Raw genomic sequence first — 18,236 nt, forward strand, 5'->3', positions numbered from 1 at the left:
CCGCTTCTGCTTCATCTTCTTTGCGAGGAATTGCTTCATCCTGAAGGTTTTGTGGGATGGCAAGGCCGCACGTCCACTCCGGCAGGAGGCATCGGCCGCAGACGGGCAGCTGACCCCCCCCCACACACCCCCCCCCCCCCACGAGGGTGAGATGTCACACCCTCTCCCCTCCCCCCACCACCCCCCTCCCTCCAGTAGATGAGACGGCACACCCCTCCCCCCCCCACCCCCACCCCCAGGGGATGAGACGTCACACCCCCTCCTGCTCGAACCACCCCCCCCCCCCCCCCCCCGACCAGAGGATGGCCTGGGTCAGAGAGCCGTTGCAGTCTCTGACCCCGCTCTTCGGAGGCTGCAGCGGCGACTTCAGACTTTTATTTTGCAGGTCGGTAACAGCGCGGCCGCAGATCGTGCCAGAAGATGGTAAAGTGGGATTTGGCGGTAGAGTTGGCCGCGCGGTTCATTAGGTCGATTTAAATGCATGCAAATGCATTTAAATCGTCGGGCCACCCGATTCGGGCGCAGAATCGGGTGTCGGTAAAGGCGCAATCTGCTCAGATTTGGATGCAGATCGTGTTAAAGGCCCGATGCCCAACTTTACCGCGATTTCACGCCCGGAAACGGGCACGAAGTTGGGGTAAAATCAGGCCCTCACTCTCTCTTGCACACACTCACTCTCTTTCAAACATACTCTCTCACACACACAGTCGCTCAATCTCTCACACACGCACACGCTCTCTCCCCCGCGCCCACTCACTTCTCCCGCGCACGCTCACTCTCTCCCGCGCACGCTCACTCTCTCCCGCGCACGCTCACTCCCTCCCGCGCACGCTCACTCTCTCCCGCGCACGCTCACCCTCTCCCGCGCACGCTCACTCTCGCCCGCGCACGCTCACTCTCGCCCGCGCACGCTCACTCTCGCCCGCGCACGCTCACTCTCGCCCGCGCACGCTCAGCCTCGCCCGCGCACGCTCACCCTCTCCCGCGCACGTTCACCCTCTCCCGCGCACGCTCACCCTCTCCCGCGCACGCTCACTCCCTCCCGCGCACGCTCACTCCCTCTCGCGCACGCTCACTCCCTCTCGCGCACGCTCACTCCCTCTCGCGCACGCTCACTCCCTCTCGCGCACAATCACTCCCTCTCGCGCACAATCACTCCCTCTCGCGCACAATCACTCCCTCTCGCGCACAATCACCCCCTCTCGCGCACAATCACCCCCTCTCGCGCACAATCACCCCCTCTCGCGCACAATCACTCCCTCTCGCGCACACTCACTCCCTCTCGCACACACTCACTCCCTCTCGCACACACTCACTCCCTCTCGCACACACTCACTCCCTCTCGCACACACTCACTCCCTCTCGCACACACTCACTCCCTCTCGCACACTCACTCCCTCTCGCACACACTCACTCCCTCTCGCACACACTCACTCCCTCTCGCACACACTCACTCCCTCTCGCACACACTCACTCCCTCTCGCACACACTCACTCCCTCTCGCACACTCACTCCCTCTCGCACACACTCACTCCCTCTCGCACACACTCACTCCCTCTCGCACACACTCACTCCCTCTCGCACACTCACTCTCACTCTCTCACATAGTCATTCACTCTATCTCTCACACAGTCACTCACTCTCTCTCACACAGTCACTCGCTCCCACACACAGTCGCTCTCTCTCACACACAGTTGCTTGCTCATTCTCACACACAGTCGCTCACTCTTCTCAACACACAGTCTCATTCTCTCTCACACACACACTCTCTTGCATACACAGTGTTGCTCACTCTCTCGCACACAGTCACTCACTCTGACACACAGTTGCTCTCTCTCTCATGCCACACACACACATTCTCTCATACACACACATTCACTCTCTTGCACACACAGTCGCTCACTCTTACACACACACACACTGTCGCTCACTCTCTCGCACACACACAGTCGCTCACTCTCTCGCACACACACAGTCGCTCACTCTCTCGCACACACACAGTCGCTCACTCTCTCGCACACACAGTCACTTTCTCTCGTGTACACATGCATTCTCATACACACACATTCACTCTCTCGCACGCACAGTGGCTCACTCTCTCTCACGTACACTCTCATTCTCTCTCACACAGTCGGTCACTCTTCTCAACAGTCTCATTCTCTCTCACACACACACTCTCTCACATATGCAGTGTTGCTCACTCTCTCACACACAGTCGCTCACTCTTGCACACACACAGTCGCTTTCTCTCTTGTGCACACATGCATTCTCTCAAACACACACATTCACTCTCTCACACACAGTCACTCACTCTCTCTCACACAGTCATTCACTCTTCTCAAAACACAATCTCATTCTCTCTCACACACACACACACACACACTCTCTTGCATACACAGTGTTACTCACTCGCACACACAGTTGCTCACTCTCGCACACACACGGACGCTCACTCTTACACACACATACAGTCGTTCTCTCTCATCCACACACACATTCTCTCATACACACACATTCACTCTCGCACACACATAGTCACTCACTCTCTCGCACACACACAGTCGCTCTCTCATGCACACACACATTCACTCTCTTGCACACAATCACTCACTCACACAGTCGCTCACTCTCTCGCACACACACACAGTCACCCACTCTCTCGCACACAGTCACTCACTCGCACACACAGTCGCTCATTCCCTTGCCCACGCACAGTCGCTCACTCTCTCACATACACACTCACTATCTCTCATACACACACTCTCTGTCACACACACAATCGCACTCTCTCTCACACACACACACTCTCATTGTCTCTCACACACAGTCGCTCACTCTTCTCAACAGTCTCATTCTCTCACACACACACTTGCTCGCATACACAGTGTTGCTCACTCTCTCACACACATACAGTCGCTCGCTCTCGCACACACACAGTCGCTCGCTCTCGCACACACACAGTCGCTCGCTCGTGTACACATGGATTCGCTCATACACACACATTCATTCTCTCGCACACACAGTTGCTCACTCTTCTCAACACAGTCTCATTCTCTCTCACACACACTCTCTCGCACACACACAGTCGCTCACTCTCTCGCACACACACAGTCGCTCACTCTCTCGCACACACACAGTCGCTCACTCTCTCGCACACACACAGTTGCTCACTCTCTCACACACACACACTCGCTCACTCTTAAACAAACACGCTCATTCACTCTCACACAAGCATGCTCCCAGTGAAAATAGTTACAGCTGGAAATAAGGGCAGGATTTCCACATCCGGGTCCTGATCGCCGCCAGCCCCCACCTTCATGGCCAGCCCTGATTGCCCCCCCTCACTCTCCATGGCCAGCCCCAATTGCACCCCCCATGGCCAGCCCTGACCACCCACCACCCCCCCTCCTTGCCAGCCCCAATCACCTCCCCCCGCCTCTCCCACCACCAGTGATCAGCCTGCCCTTGGTCTGACCCCGCACCAAGAAGGCCCTGCCCCCCTCAGACTCTGCCTTCTTGGAACTACCCTGTGCCCAATAGGCAATGCTAGGGTATCAGGCTGGCACTGTCCAAAGAGCATCCTCCCTGCCAGACCTCCTGGGGGGGCCTCAGTGGCCTCTGCCCCCACCAGCAAGGCCATTATGCCTGGTCCCCGTTGCTTTAATCCCCAGGGGTCAGAAACATTAGCGAGCCCGGACGATACCGTCCCAGACTCACTAATGAGCTTCAAATATCAATTTCAATATGGTAATCAGTCTCGTGCTGTTTCCTGGCACGAGGCGATTATACCCAGGAAAGTCACGACCTATGAACAAGCAACAGACTGTTACAATATCAATTACAGAAGCTTTAAGTGCTTCATACCTCTTAATCTTGTACAAATAACATTTGGCCATTGATAAAAGAGATCACAGAAAAAATAACTTACCATAAACACATGAAGATGTCAGTCAAAGTCAACAATTCACTCAATCTGTGCAAACAACCTCCCACTCACAATCTTTTGATGCATTTGGGCTCTCAGCCAAGCTGTTGTAGAAACATCAGTTTTTTTTCCTCAGATAATTATTTTTTTCTGAGCAGTTTCACACATGTCATTCTTACTGTAGAGCTCACTGGTTCTGTTCATGGTGTCTATTGGGTGAATGGGCATGGAAGGGGCATGAGTTGGTGTAGGGGTATAAAATGCATTTAAATCGTCGGGCCACCCGATTCGGGCGCAGAATCGGGTGTCGGTAAAGGCGCAATCTGCTCAGATTTGGATGCAGATCGTGTTAAAGGCCCGATGCCCAACTTTACCGCGATTTCACGCCCGGAAACGGGCACGAAGTTGGGGTAAAATCAGGCCCTCACTCTCTCTTGCACACACTCACTCTCTTTCAAACATACTCTCTCACACACACAGTCGCTCAATCTCTCACACACGCACACGCTCTCTCCCCCGCGCCCACTCACTTCTCCCGCGCACGCTCACTCTCTCCCGCGCACGCTCACTCTCTCCCGCGCACGCTCACTCCCTCCCGCGCACGCTCACTCTCTCCCGCGCACGCTCACCCTCTCCCGCGCACGCTCACTCTCGCCCGCGCACGCTCACTCTCGCCCGCGCACGCTCACTCTCGCCCGCGCACGCTCACTCTCGCCCGCGCACGCTCAGCCTCGCCCGCGCACGCTCACCCTCTCCCGCGCACGTTCACCCTCTCCCGCGCACGCTCACCCTCTCCCGCGCACGCTCACTCCCTCCCGCGCACGCTCACTCCCTCTCGCGCACGCTCACTCCCTCTCGCGCACGCTCACTCCCTCTCGCGCACGCTCACTCCCTCTCGCGCACAATCACTCCCTCTCGCGCACAATCACTCCCTCTCGCGCACAATCACTCCCTCTCGCGCACAATCACCCCCTCTCGCGCACAATCACCCCCTCTCGCGCACAATCACTCCCTCTCGCGCACACTCACTCCCTCTCGCACACACTCACTCCCTCTCGCACACACTCACTCCCTCTCGCACACACTCACTCCCTCTCGCACACACTCACTCCCTCTCGCACACTCACTCCCTCTCGCACACACTCACTCCCTCTCGCACACACTCACTCCCTCTCGCACACACTCACTCCCTCTCGCACACACTCACTCCCTCTCGCACACTCACTCCCTCTCGCACACACTCACTCCCTCTCGCACACACTCACTCCCTCTCGCACACACTCACTCCCTCTCGCACACTCACTCTCACTCTCTCACATAGTCATTCACTCTATCTCTCACACAGTCACTCACTCTCTCTCACACAGTCACTCGCTCCCACACACAGTCGCTCTCTCTCACACACAGTTGCTTGCTCATTCTCACACACAGTCGCTCACTCTTCTCAACACACAGTCTCATTCTCTCTCACACACACACTCTCTTGCATACACAGTGTTGCTCACTCTCTCGCACACAGTCACTCACTCTGACACACAGTTGCTCTCTCTCTCATGCCACACACACACATTCTCTCATACACACACATTCACTCTCTTGCACACACAGTCGCTCACTCTTACACACACACACACTGTCGCTCACTCTCTCGCACACACACAGTCGCTCACTCTCTCGCACACACACAGTCGCTCACTCTCTCGCACACACACAGTCGCTCACTCTCTCGCACACACAGTCACTTTCTCTCGTGTACACATGCATTCTCATACACACACATTCACTCTCTCGCACGCACAGTGGCTCACTCTCTCTCACGTACACTCTCATTCTCTCTCACACAGTCGGTCACTCTTCTCAACAGTCTCATTCTCTCTCACACACACACTCTCTCACATATGCAGTGTTGCTCACTCTCTCACACACAGTCGCTCACTCTTGCACACACACAGTCGCTTTCTCTCTTGTGCACACATGCATTCTCTCAAACACACACATTCACTCTCTCACACACAGTCACTCACTCTCTCTCACACAGTCATTCACTCTTCTCAAAACACAATCTCATTCTCTCTCACACACACACACACACACACTCTCTTGCATACACAGTGTTACTCACTCGCACACACAGTTGCTCACTCTCGCACACACACGGACGCTCACTCTTACACACACATACAGTCGTTCTCTCTCATCCACACACACATTCTCTCATACACACACATTCACTCTCGCACACACATAGTCACTCACTCTCTCGCACACACACAGTCGCTCTCTCATGCACACACACATTCACTCTCTTGCACACAATCACTCACTCACACAGTCGCTCACTCTCTCGCACACACACACAGTCACCCACTCTCTCGCACACAGTCACTCACTCGCACACACAGTCGCTCATTCCCTTGCCCACACACAGTCGCTCACTCTCTCACATACACACTCACTATCTCTCATACACACACTCTCTGTCACACACACAATCGCACTCTCTCTCACACACACACACTCTCATTGTCTCTCACACACAGTCGCTCACTCTTCTCAACAGTCTCATTCTCTCACACACACACTTGCTCGCATACACAGTGTTGCTCACTCTCTCACACACATACAGTCGCTCGCTCTCGCACACACACAGTCGCTCGCTCTCGCACACACACAGTCGCTCGCTCGTGTACACATGGATTCGCTCATACACACACATTCATTCTCTCGCACACACAGTTGCTCACTCTTCTCAACACAGTCTCATTCTCTCTCACACACACTCTCTCGCACACACACAGTCGCTCACTCTCTCGCACACACACAGTCGCTCACTCTCTCGCACACACACAGTCGCTCACTCTCTCGCACACACACAGTTGCTCACTCTCTCACACACACACACTCGCTCACTCTTAAACAAACACGCTCATTCACTCTCACACAAGCATGCTCCCAGTGAAAATAGTTACAGCTGGAAATAAGGGCAGGATTTCCACATCCGGGTCCTGATCGCCGCCAGCCCCCACCTTCATGGCCAGCCCTGATTGCCCCCCCTCACTCTCCATGGCCAGCCCCAATTGCACCCCCCATGGCCAGCCCTGACCACCCACCACCCCCCCTCCTTGCCAGCCCCAATCACCTCCCCCCGCCTCTCCCACCACCAGTGATCAGCCTGCCCTTGGTCTGACCCCGCACCAAGAAGGCCCTGCCCCCCTCAGACTCTGCCTTCTTGGAACTACCCTGTGCCCAATAGGCAATGCTAGGGTATCAGGCTGGCACTGTCCAAAGAGCATCCTCCCTGCCAGACCTCCTGGGGGGGCCTCAGTGGCCTCTGCCCCCACCAGCAAGGCCATTATGCCTGGTCCCCGTTGCTTTAATCCCCAGGGGTCAGAAACATTAGCGAGCCCGGACGATACCGTCCCAGACTCACTAATGAGCTTCAAATATCAATTTCAATATGGTAATCAGTCTCGTGCTGTTTCCTGGCACGAGGCGATTATACCCAGGAAAGTCACGACCTATGAACAAGCAACAGACTGTTACAATATCAATTACAGAAGCTTTAAGTGCTTCATACCTCTTAATCTTGTACAAATAACATTTGGCCATTGATAAAAGAGATCACAGAAAAAATAACTTACCATAAACACATGAAGATGTCAGTCAAAGTCAACAATTCACTCAATCTGTGCAAACAACCTCCCACTCACAATCTTTTGATGCATTTGGGCTCTCAGCCAAGCTGTTGTAGAAACATCAGTTTTTTTTCCTCAGATAATTATTTTTTTCTGAGCAGTTTCACACATGTCATTCTTACTGTAGAGCTCACTGGTTCTGTTCATGGTGTCTATTGGGTGAATGGGCATGGAAGGGGCATGAGTTGGTGTAGGGGTATAAGAGGCTTTTGGGGGGGGGTAGGGGCACATGGGTCGGCATTCAGTTGGCAGAGAATGCATGGGGCATGAGTACTATGTTTTGAACTTATCTTTCAAAAGGACTATGGTTCACAACTTCTCTGAGGGGTTGTGAACCATAAGTCACGGAGATGCTGACGTAACTCCATGAAAGTTGTGGAACTGGGAGGAGAGGGGGCTAGGAGATTCCTACTCCCACAAGCAGCCGGCCATGTCAAAAGTGTGGTTCACTACCCACACCCTTATACCGTGCTGGCAAAAACTGCAAGGCGCTCGGAATCTTGGAATCGCATCCCGCCCACCAAATTGAAATGTCCTTCTGACTCCGAAAATTAATTGAATTTCAGAATGTGACTCCAAACAAATAGAAATGCTGAAATTCTACATGACATCTAGACATTTAACATATTTGGTCATTTTGAAGCTATGGCCTTGTTCAATGGCCTTTATACGCGGTTGCTTTTCATGCAATGTATATTGTTTCTGAGTTGTCAACTGTTGAGGGACGTGTTAAGATTTCCTGAAGTTGCTTGTCAGCTATTCTGAGTTTTGAAGGCTAGCATCTATGGAAATCTGTATTGAAACATAATTCTTTGCCAGGTTTCTGCACCTCATTTTGGGTTTTTTCGATAGAATTTAAATTGGAATCTTTAAAAAATAATGAAGTGTCCAATATCAATGGGAATTTTGTGTGTTGCTTCAAGAAATTTTCAGACTGCGGTATCCTAGGTCCCTGTTTGCCTTGAATGCTTGACTAATAAAAAGTAAATAAACACGACAGAGTCAGCCAAGGGTTTAAATATTTCCCTCATTAGAACAAAGGCAAATGTAATTAATAAGTGAGCTCACTGTGGGCGTTTTATTTAAACCAAACAAAGAATGTTGGTGGGAAACAAATACCATACACAGTGCTTTATCTACTCTGCACTCTAATTTGCACACTGTTCACTGGATGTAATATTTATGATGTTGACAATATTATTTTTCATTGTCTGTTTAGTATATCCAATGAGTCTCACATTTATATATCTGCTGAATCTGATGCCTGTTTGGATTAATACAGTAAGAAGTTTAACAACACCAGGTCAAAGTGGATTAATAAACACTCCTTTACACTGATTCATTATTTGCAGGGAGAATGACGCTGAAGCAGACACCTCCAACTTCCCAACAACTTCCCAAGTGCTTCTCTCCTGGCTTTGCTACTTTAGTATTGATAGGGTTTGTTGGGTTTGTATTATTGTCACTAGCGACCACTATTGAAACCCAATGGGCAGGATTTTACGGCCTCACTCGGGCGAGACTGGAAATTCCCGCTGGAGGTCAACTGAGATTTCTGTTGTCGGACCCGACCTTTGCCCGTGCCGATTCCATGGTGGGCGAGGTGGTAGAGTTCCGGCCAATAGGTTTTGGGTCTTGAAATGATCAAATATGTAGAATTGACCTTTTTATTATGAAATCTGGCATCACTTTTGTGGTACTACTCATCTGAAGTAGGTATCAAACTAAATAGTTTGCATAGCAGATTAGCTCAAAAAGTGGGCTCTGCTATACAACCCAAGTCAGGTAAAACTGGAATCAATTCCTGTTTATAGTCTGGAGCTAATTCTACTGTATCTGACAAACAAGCACGTACTGCTGTTTGAGTGTATTGATTTGGGAATTTTTGTATGGCTATTGAATTTTCCCATGAAGCAGGGCATTAAGTAACTACTTTGTACGTGACTTCTTGGTAGAAGACAAAAGCATTCCAGAAATAGTGGGAAAACAAGGGTCTATAAAAAATGTGGAATTTAAATAAATTAGTATTAGTAAAGAACTAGTACGGAAAAAATAGGACTAAAAGTTGTCAAATCCCCTTCATATAATGGCTCAGACCTTTTTATTTATTTGTTCATGAGATGTGGGTGTTACTGGCTAGGCCAGCATTTATTGCCCATCCCTAATTGACTTTCGAGAAGGTGGTGGTGAGCCACCTTACTGAACTGCTACAGTCCATGCGGTGTAGGTACACCCACAGTGCTGTCAAGAAAAAAATTCCAGGATTTTTACCTAGTGACAATGAGTAACAGTCGTATAGTTCCAAATCAGGATTGGGTGTGACTTGGAGGGATAATTCTCCTTGGTGAATTACTCAGTGCATCTTGCAGGTGGGAAACCGCTGCAATTGCATTGGTGGTGGAAGGAGTGAATATTTAAGGTGATAGATAAGTTATCAATGAAGTGAACTGTTTTTTTCTTGATGATGTTGAGCTCTTGGTATGTTCTTGGAGCTATACTCATCCAGGTGGAGAATATGCCATCACTTCTGACTTGTGCCTTGTAGATGGTCAACAGGCTTTGGGGAATCAGGAGGTGAGTTACTCTTCACAGAATTCCCAACCTGTGACCTTCTCTTGTAGCCACAGTATTTATATGGCTAGTCCAGTTCAGTTTCTGGTCAATCGTAACCCCCAGGATGTTGACAGTGGGAGATTTGGCAATGATAATGCCACTGAATGTCAAGACGATGTTAGATTATCTCTTTTGGAGATGGTCATTGCCCAGTAATTGTGTGGCACAAATGTTACTTGCTACTTATTAGTCCAAGCCTGAATGTTGTCCAGGTCTTGCAGCACACGGACTAGAAAAGCTTCAGTACGGGGGGAGCCACGAATGGTGCTGAACATTGTACAATCATTAGTGAACATCCCCACTTTTGACTTTATGTTGGAGGAAAGGTCATTGATGAAGCAGCTGAAGGTGATTGGGCCTATTCCGAGAACTCCTGTAGCGAAATCCTGGGACTGAAATGATTTATCTCTAAGAGATAACTGGAGTTCAGACGAATGAGGGGGGGATCTCATAGAGACCATAAAATTCTAACAGGACTAGACAGGGTAGATGCAGGGAGGATGTTCCCGATGGTGGGGGAGTCCAGAACCAGGGGCCACAGTCTGAGGATTCAGGGTAGACCATTTAGGACAGAGATGAGGAGACATTTCTTCACCCAAAGAGTGGTGAGCCTGTGGAATTCATTATCACAGGATGTAGTTGGTGCCAAAACATTGAATGTATTCAAGAGGCAGCTGGATATAGGTGAATGGTATCAAAGGTTATGGGGAGAAAGCAGGATTAGGCTATTGAGTTAGACGATCAGTCATGATCAGAATGAATGGCGGAGCAGGTTTGAAGGGCCAAATGGCCTCCTCCTGCTCCTATCTTCTATGTTTCTATGAACCACAACCATCTTCCTTTGTGCTAGTTATGATCCCAACCAGTGGAGAGATTCCTCCAATTCCCATTGACTTCAATTTTCTAGGCTGCCTTGATACCATATTCGTTCAAATGTTACCTTATTGTCAAGGGCAATCTCTTGCACCTCACCTCGAGTTTAGCTCTTTTGTCTATGTTTGGATCAAAGCTGCAGTGAGGCCAGTAGCAGAGTGGCCCTGGCAAACCTCAACTGAGCATCAGCAAGCAGGTTATTGCTGAGTAAGTGCTGCTTGATAGCACTGTCGATGATCCCCTTCTATCACTTTGCTGAATATCATAGAGTTTTAAAGGATGTGGCTACATAAATAGTGGATTCATTTGTTTTAATTTTCCAGAATTCCACAGATTTTCCAACAGTTTTAGTGGATGGGAAAATAGAAAACATAACCCACTATTCAAGGAAGGGGAGAGAAAGCAGGGAGCTATAGATCAATTAGCTTGACGTCAGTCGTATGCAAAATTCCAGAATCTGCTGTTAGAGAGATGGTAACAGGGCACTTAGAAAATCATAATATGATTAAGCACAGTCAACGCTGAGTTTGGAAGTGAAATTATGTCTGCAGTCCCACCACACCTTGTCATGAATCATAGTGGACAATTAAACAACTAACTGGCGAAAAAGACTCCAAAAATATCACCATCCTCAATGTTGGGGAAGCACAGCACATCACTGCAAAACACAAGGCTGAAGCATTTGCAATTATCTTCAGCCAAAGGTGCCAAGTGCATTATCTTTCTCTGCCTCCTCATGAAGTCACCTTAAATACTGTTGCCAGTATGTTGTCAGGGCCCATGGCCTTTGCAGTATCCAGTGGTTCAACTGTTTCTTGATACCATATAGGATGAATAGAATTATGATTTAGGCTGAAGACTAGCATGTGTGATGGTCGCAACTTCATGAGGAGGTAGAGTGATGAGCTGCTGTGTGATATATATGGCAAGGTTTGTCCTCAAGGCTTGCTGCGTCCGCATACATCTGGGCTGCCCAAATCACGAAAAGTGATGTCCCATTACATGCTGTTATCTATGAGCAGTTCTGCACAACATGAATTGGCCAGATGGTTGAATTGTTACAACCAGTTTTCCATATACCTGGTGAAGGATTCCTTCACATTTGTGAAGACCATACAGGGCTTGTATATCGATAGCAATGCTAGGTCCGTGTGCTCATTTGACATTGCTAGCTTATTCACCAATCTTCCACTTAAGGACGTCTTGTACATTTGCACTGCAGCACTATATCATGATGATCTAGACCCGCCACCATTGTGTGAATCAGTATTCACTGGGCTTATAATTTTGGCAACTTATGCAGTTAAGTTCAATTTTAAGACACAATGAATGCCCAAATAGATGGTGTTGCCATTAGACCCTTCTAGCACCCACTCTCACAAACAACTTTGTTGGGTTGTATAAGAAAAGATTTTTTGATGGAATAACATCACACCTCCTATTCCTTGCACTTTTGTAGTTTATGAGGAGAGATTAAACAGATTGGGTCTGTACTCGTTGGAGTTTAGAAGGATGAGGGGTGATCTTATAGAGACATATAAGATAATGAAGGGGCTGGATAGGGTAGAGGTGGAGAGATTCTTTCCACTTAGAAGGGAAACCAGAACTAGAGGGCACAGCCTCAAAATAAGGGGGGGCCGGTTCAGAACAGAGTTGAGGGGGAACTTCTTCTCTCAGAGGGTAGTGAATCTCTGGAATTCTCTGCCCATTGAAGTGGTGGAGGCTTCCTCGTTGAATATGTTTAAATCACGGGTAGATAGTTTTCTGATCGATAAGGGAATTAGGGGATATGGGGAGCAGGCGGGTAAGTGGAACTGATTCGCTTCAGATCAGCCATGATCTTGTTGAATGGCGGGGCAGGCTCGAAGGGCCAGATGGCCTACTCCTGCTCCTATTTCTTATGTTCTTATGTTCTTTTCAATATGTGGATGACATTTGCCATATTTGAATCTGCAGCTGTGTGTAATAATTTCCTTACATGTCTGAGTGGGCTCCATCCTGTGGTCAAATTCACCTTTGAAATGGAATGGTCAAGTGAACTCCTCTTACCTGGCATACTAGCTGAGAAATCCACCTCATGCTTGCAAAACCCAAAATAGTGTCCAACATTAGATGTAATTTCGTGATTGGACAACACTTGCTGAATCATCCTCAGTGTGCTAAGAAATATGCTGACAACCAAATTAAGATTGTCAGTTAGGCTTGCGGTGTGGCACATTTGTGTGTACTAGAGGCTACATATATGAATAGAAAGGGCCCTGTTCTTTGCAGACAAAAAGAACATGTACACATCCAGCCTGTTTCAGCTAAACAAAATAAATGACAGCCATTCCTCAGGGCAATGTCTTGGCCAAAGTCAAGCTGCCTGGTTTAAATTTCAAACAATGCTTGGCAGTTGATTGTCATCTTCAATTAGTGCATTCTCCATGAAATGCCTCTGCCAATCAGAGTCCACTTGTCAGCCAATGAGCATTCTCTTCTCAGACAGTATAAATTTGTTGCTTTCCCTTGCATTGGTATTCTTGCGAATTGTCTTGATGAATGCAAGACAAAAAGCTTTGGCAAATGTCTCTTTTTTCAGCAATATTTATAATTTACTTCAATGACTTAGATGCAGGGCTCGAGTGTGGTACATTTAAGTATTTTGATGATACAAAGCTCAGTGGAAAACTAAACTGGCAGATAGAATATAACATGGAGTAGTGTCAACTTATCCACTTTGGTAGGAAACAGAGAAGCAGAACTCTTTTTAAATGGTAAGAGACTGGGAAAAGTTAGTATTCAGAGGGATGTGGGTGTTCTTGTAAACCAATCATAAAGTTAACATACAGCAAGCAATTAGAAACACAAATGGTATGTAACCTTCAGCATTGGAAAATAAGAGCAAACGAGTCTTGCTACAATTACCGAAGACCTTGGTGACACCATACATGGATTACCATATACAACTTTTTTGATTAGACTGGGCCAATGTACTTAGGGCAGCACGGTGGCAAAGTGGTTAAGACTGTTGCCTCATAGCTCCTGAGTGACTGGAGTTTGCACATTCTCCCTGTGCCTGCCTGGGTTTCCTCTGGGTGCTCAAGTTTCCTCCCACAGTCCAAAGATGTGCAGGTTAGGTGGATTAACCATGCTAAATTGTCCCTCAGTGTCCAAAGGTGGGTTGTTTAGGGGGATTAGCAGGGTAAATATGTGGGATCATGGGGATGGGGTGGGCCTGGTTAAGATGCTCTAGCGGAAATTTGGTGCACACTCGATGGGCCAAATGGCCTCCTTCTGCACAATCCACGTAAAAGCTCTAGTTAGGTATTGTAGGGGTCACTTGCATAAAACAAATTAAAACATTATACCCTGTAAGTTGAAATACTGTACATTCCTAAATTCCTGCATTTGTAAATTAAGTAATTTTTAAAACAATATACATTTCAAAATATAACATAAATATGTTAACTGTTCTGTGGAAGGGTCATACAGATTCAAAACGTTAATTCTGTTTCTCTTTGCACAGATGTTGCCAGACATGCTGATCCAGCATTTTCTGTTTATATTTCAGATTTCCAGCATCTGCAGTATTTTGCTTTTACATAATTATAGAATGGTTACAGTTCAGATGGAGGATATTTGTGTCTGTGCCATTCCCTGCCTTTTTTTGTAGTCCTTTAAGATTTTCCTTTTCAGCTGGTGATCCAATTCCCTTTTCAATGTCATGATTGATCCTGCCTCAACCACACGGTCAGGCAGTGCATTCCAGATCCCAACCACTTGATGCGTAAGTAATGTTTTCCTCATGTCACCATTGCTTCTTTTTCCAATTAATTTAAATATGTACCTTCTGGTTCTGGATCCTTCCACTAATGGGAACAGTTTCTCCCTATCTACTCTGTCCAGATCCCTCATGATTTTGATTGAATAGCTAATAAATCTCCTCTCAGCCTGTGCTTCTCCAAGAACAGTCCCAGCTTCGCCAATCTATCTACCTTCCTGAAGTTCCTCATCCCTGGAACCCAGGGTAATGCTTCTGTATCCTTCCCAAAGTGTGTTACCCAGGATCACTTTCTCAACTTGCACATGATTTGTGCACATACCCACCAGGTCCCTCTGTTCCTGCGTCCCGTTAGAATGGTATTATTTATTTTATAGGAGTAAGTGAGCATGTTTTGCATATCTGACTATTGCAGCAGATTTCAGAATTGGAACAGCAATAATAAGCAAATAAATCCATGGAATGCCCAAGGAACAGTTAATTAGGATAATATTGGTGAATAGAGACACATGCTGCCAAAGCTTCAGTTTTGCACTCATCATCAGGACAAACACAATGATTCTGAATTTCAGAAGATCACAACCATTCATACTACAGGAGAAAAGGATGCCAATTGGTTGGCAAGTCAACTCTGATTGACCAAGGTGTGCTATGGTGAAGGTTAACAGGGAACTACAAGCTCCCCAAGCTCCTGGTAATTCAAAAAAGGCACAAGGTTTGAACATATTCCTTTTGTATCATAATGCAATGAACTGCGCAGGGTGGAGAGGCAGGGTCCTTGAAATGCCACATGACACAGATAACTCTGAGGCAGAAGATGAGGATAATGACGAATCTGATCAAATTGTACTGCTCACAAGGAGTTTTAGTTCAGTTATGAATCTGTTTGTCACAGATTTATTCAACTGTGCTGTGCTAGATAGTACTGGCGCTTTGACTCCATGTGGAACAAATTGGTTAAAATGTTATGTAGATTCACTCAGCAGTGAGGTTTGACAAAAGGTTAAGGAATATAAAAATACTACTCTCTTCATTTTTGATGATGACAACACATCAATGTCATAACAACAGTTGAAGTTCCATGTCAAACAGCTGGAATAAGTCACTTTGCCAGTACTGATGTACTCTCTAGTGAAATACTTTTGCTATTGGGAAGAGCAAATGTCCTAACAGCGATCCCGGAGGAACTCCACTATAAACCTTTCCCCAGTCTGAAAACAATCAATTCACCTTTGCTCTCTGTTTCTTACAACTCGGCCACTTTCATATCCATGTTGCTACTGTCCCTTTTATTCCATGAGCTCTAACCTTGCTACAAGTTTGTTGTGTGGCACTTAATCAGATGCTTTTTGGCGGTCCAAGTACACCACATCAACAGCATTACCATCATCAATCCCCTCTGTTACCTCATCAAATAATTTAAGCAAGTTAGTCAAACACGATAAGGCAAATTATTTTTGGAAAATCAGTTGACCTGCAGTTCACCCAATCAGAATGGTTTTGTATTCCTCAGATTGTATTAATGGCATCAGGTGATAAGAATCAGAGAGGAAGCAACTTGTCTTTAACATTACAGGTGTGAGGAGCATGCAAGGCTTATAGAAGAGGCTAGTTTGAAGTATGAAATTAGTAAAGATGTCAGGAGATGCCAACATTTCCTATTGTAAGTCTTCGACTGGTATGTGACTTTACTAATACTTTACTTTAGTCAACTGTGAGGTAGTTGTGTGGATCTAAAGATATGGAAGATATTTTATAGACCAGACAACCAGATTTAGTCTTTCTACAATGATAAATAGATGGAATAAAAGGCTGCACCAGTTTAACTTCTTTCAATCGTGACCTCAGCCATTAGGAGATTTGATAACGATGGTGCCTTAGAAGGTCATTGGAAGATAATAGGATTTTCGCTTGTCCAAGAGTCATTAACAGGCAGTTACATGGTGCAAATGTTACTTACAACTTGCCCAAGCCTGTATGCCTCTCTAGTTCTGCCGTAGGATGGCATGGACTGTCTCTATCAGCGGAGTTGTGAATGGTCTGAACATTCTGTATTTGTCAATGAACAGTCCCAGCGCTGAACTTATGATGGAGCAAAGGTGAGTAATGAAGCATCTGAAGATGCTTAGGCTGAGATACTTTCTTAAGGACGCTTGCAATGATATCCTGGCATTGTGATGACAGGTTGCCAACAACCAGTCATTTCCCTTTTTGTCAAGGATAACAAAAAATATACATGACTGTTCTAGTCCCTTTGACTCCCAATGTGATTGATAGCTTTTTAATTAGTGGGGGAGTTAAGGATTACGGCGAGAAGGCAGGAAAGTGGATTTAGTGAGTGTTAGATCAGCCATGATCTTATTAAATGGTGGAGCTGACACGGAGAGCTGAATGGCCTATTCCTGTTCCTATTTCTTATGGTGAATAATTTTAGTTTAAAATTATTTTCCTTAGCGCTATACTCAGTCAAATGTTGCTCTGATGTCAAGCAGAGCTACTTTCACTGCTCTGGCATTCATCTCTTGTATCCCTATCTGAATCAAGGTTATGAGGCGTTCTGGAAGCAAGCAGTTCCAGTGGAATGTAAATTGGGCATTGGTATATATGGTGACTACTGATGAGCAGGTGTTGCTTTAATATGTTCCCTTGGTATATTGATTTTTAAAAATCTCCTCCATTGAAGGTGGATGGTGATAATGTTTGCACTCTTTTTGTTAGTCTGTAAACAATATATCTCAAAACATTATGGCCTGATCTTAACAAAAATTGATACACACATACTGTACAGCTCAAGGAAGAATTTGTTAGTTTTTGATGAGGATATGGATTCAAACCCGGATCCTCAAATTATTTTAGAGGATCTGTTAACATGGGTAGGTAGTTTGAATTGTCTCAGCTGATGTTCTGGAATTTGTCACAGCTGTCAAAATGTGAGCATTGTTTTTGGAGCAGGTTGTAGTATGTGGATTTACCTAAAGCTTCCTCAGCCTGAATAAAAAAAATATGTTTTTCAGCTTTGTAGTTATAGAGCATCATCTAGGCAGGGAAAAGCTTCAAGGAAGAGTGGTATAATTGTAATAGCATTAAGACAACATGACAGAGGTATAAGCTCTGAGTGCCCTCTTCAGTGTTGGTGTCTGGGATTGCATTCATTTTCAAAAATGGGATCATATTGGAAAATTATTGGCAAGTGCTAGTCTATATACTCAAAACGTTATCCTATCTTTTGTCTTTACAGATGCTAATGACCTGCTGTATATTTCCACATTTTAATTCCCTCTTATAAAAGTGCTTTCTTAGAGTTAAATCAATTAGAAAAATATTTCCACAGAAAATAGAATAAAATTTTAAATGATCAGAACGAAAG

The 18,236-nt window shown here is 46.7% G+C and overlaps 1 protein-coding gene across 7 annotated transcripts in view; it reads right to left on the reverse strand.

The window, feature by feature from the left end:
* Window positions 1-18,236, reverse strand: part of eya1 (EYA transcriptional coactivator and phosphatase 1) — a 183,954-nt gene that overhangs the window by 64,770 nt on the left and 100,948 nt on the right. The gene's annotated exons all lie outside the window — the stretch shown is intronic.

This window comes from Mustelus asterias, chromosome 7 (assembly GCF_964213995.1).
Source record: "Mustelus asterias chromosome 7, sMusAst1.hap1.1, whole genome shotgun sequence".
NCBI lineage: Eukaryota > Metazoa > Chordata > Chondrichthyes > Carcharhiniformes > Triakidae > Mustelus > Mustelus asterias.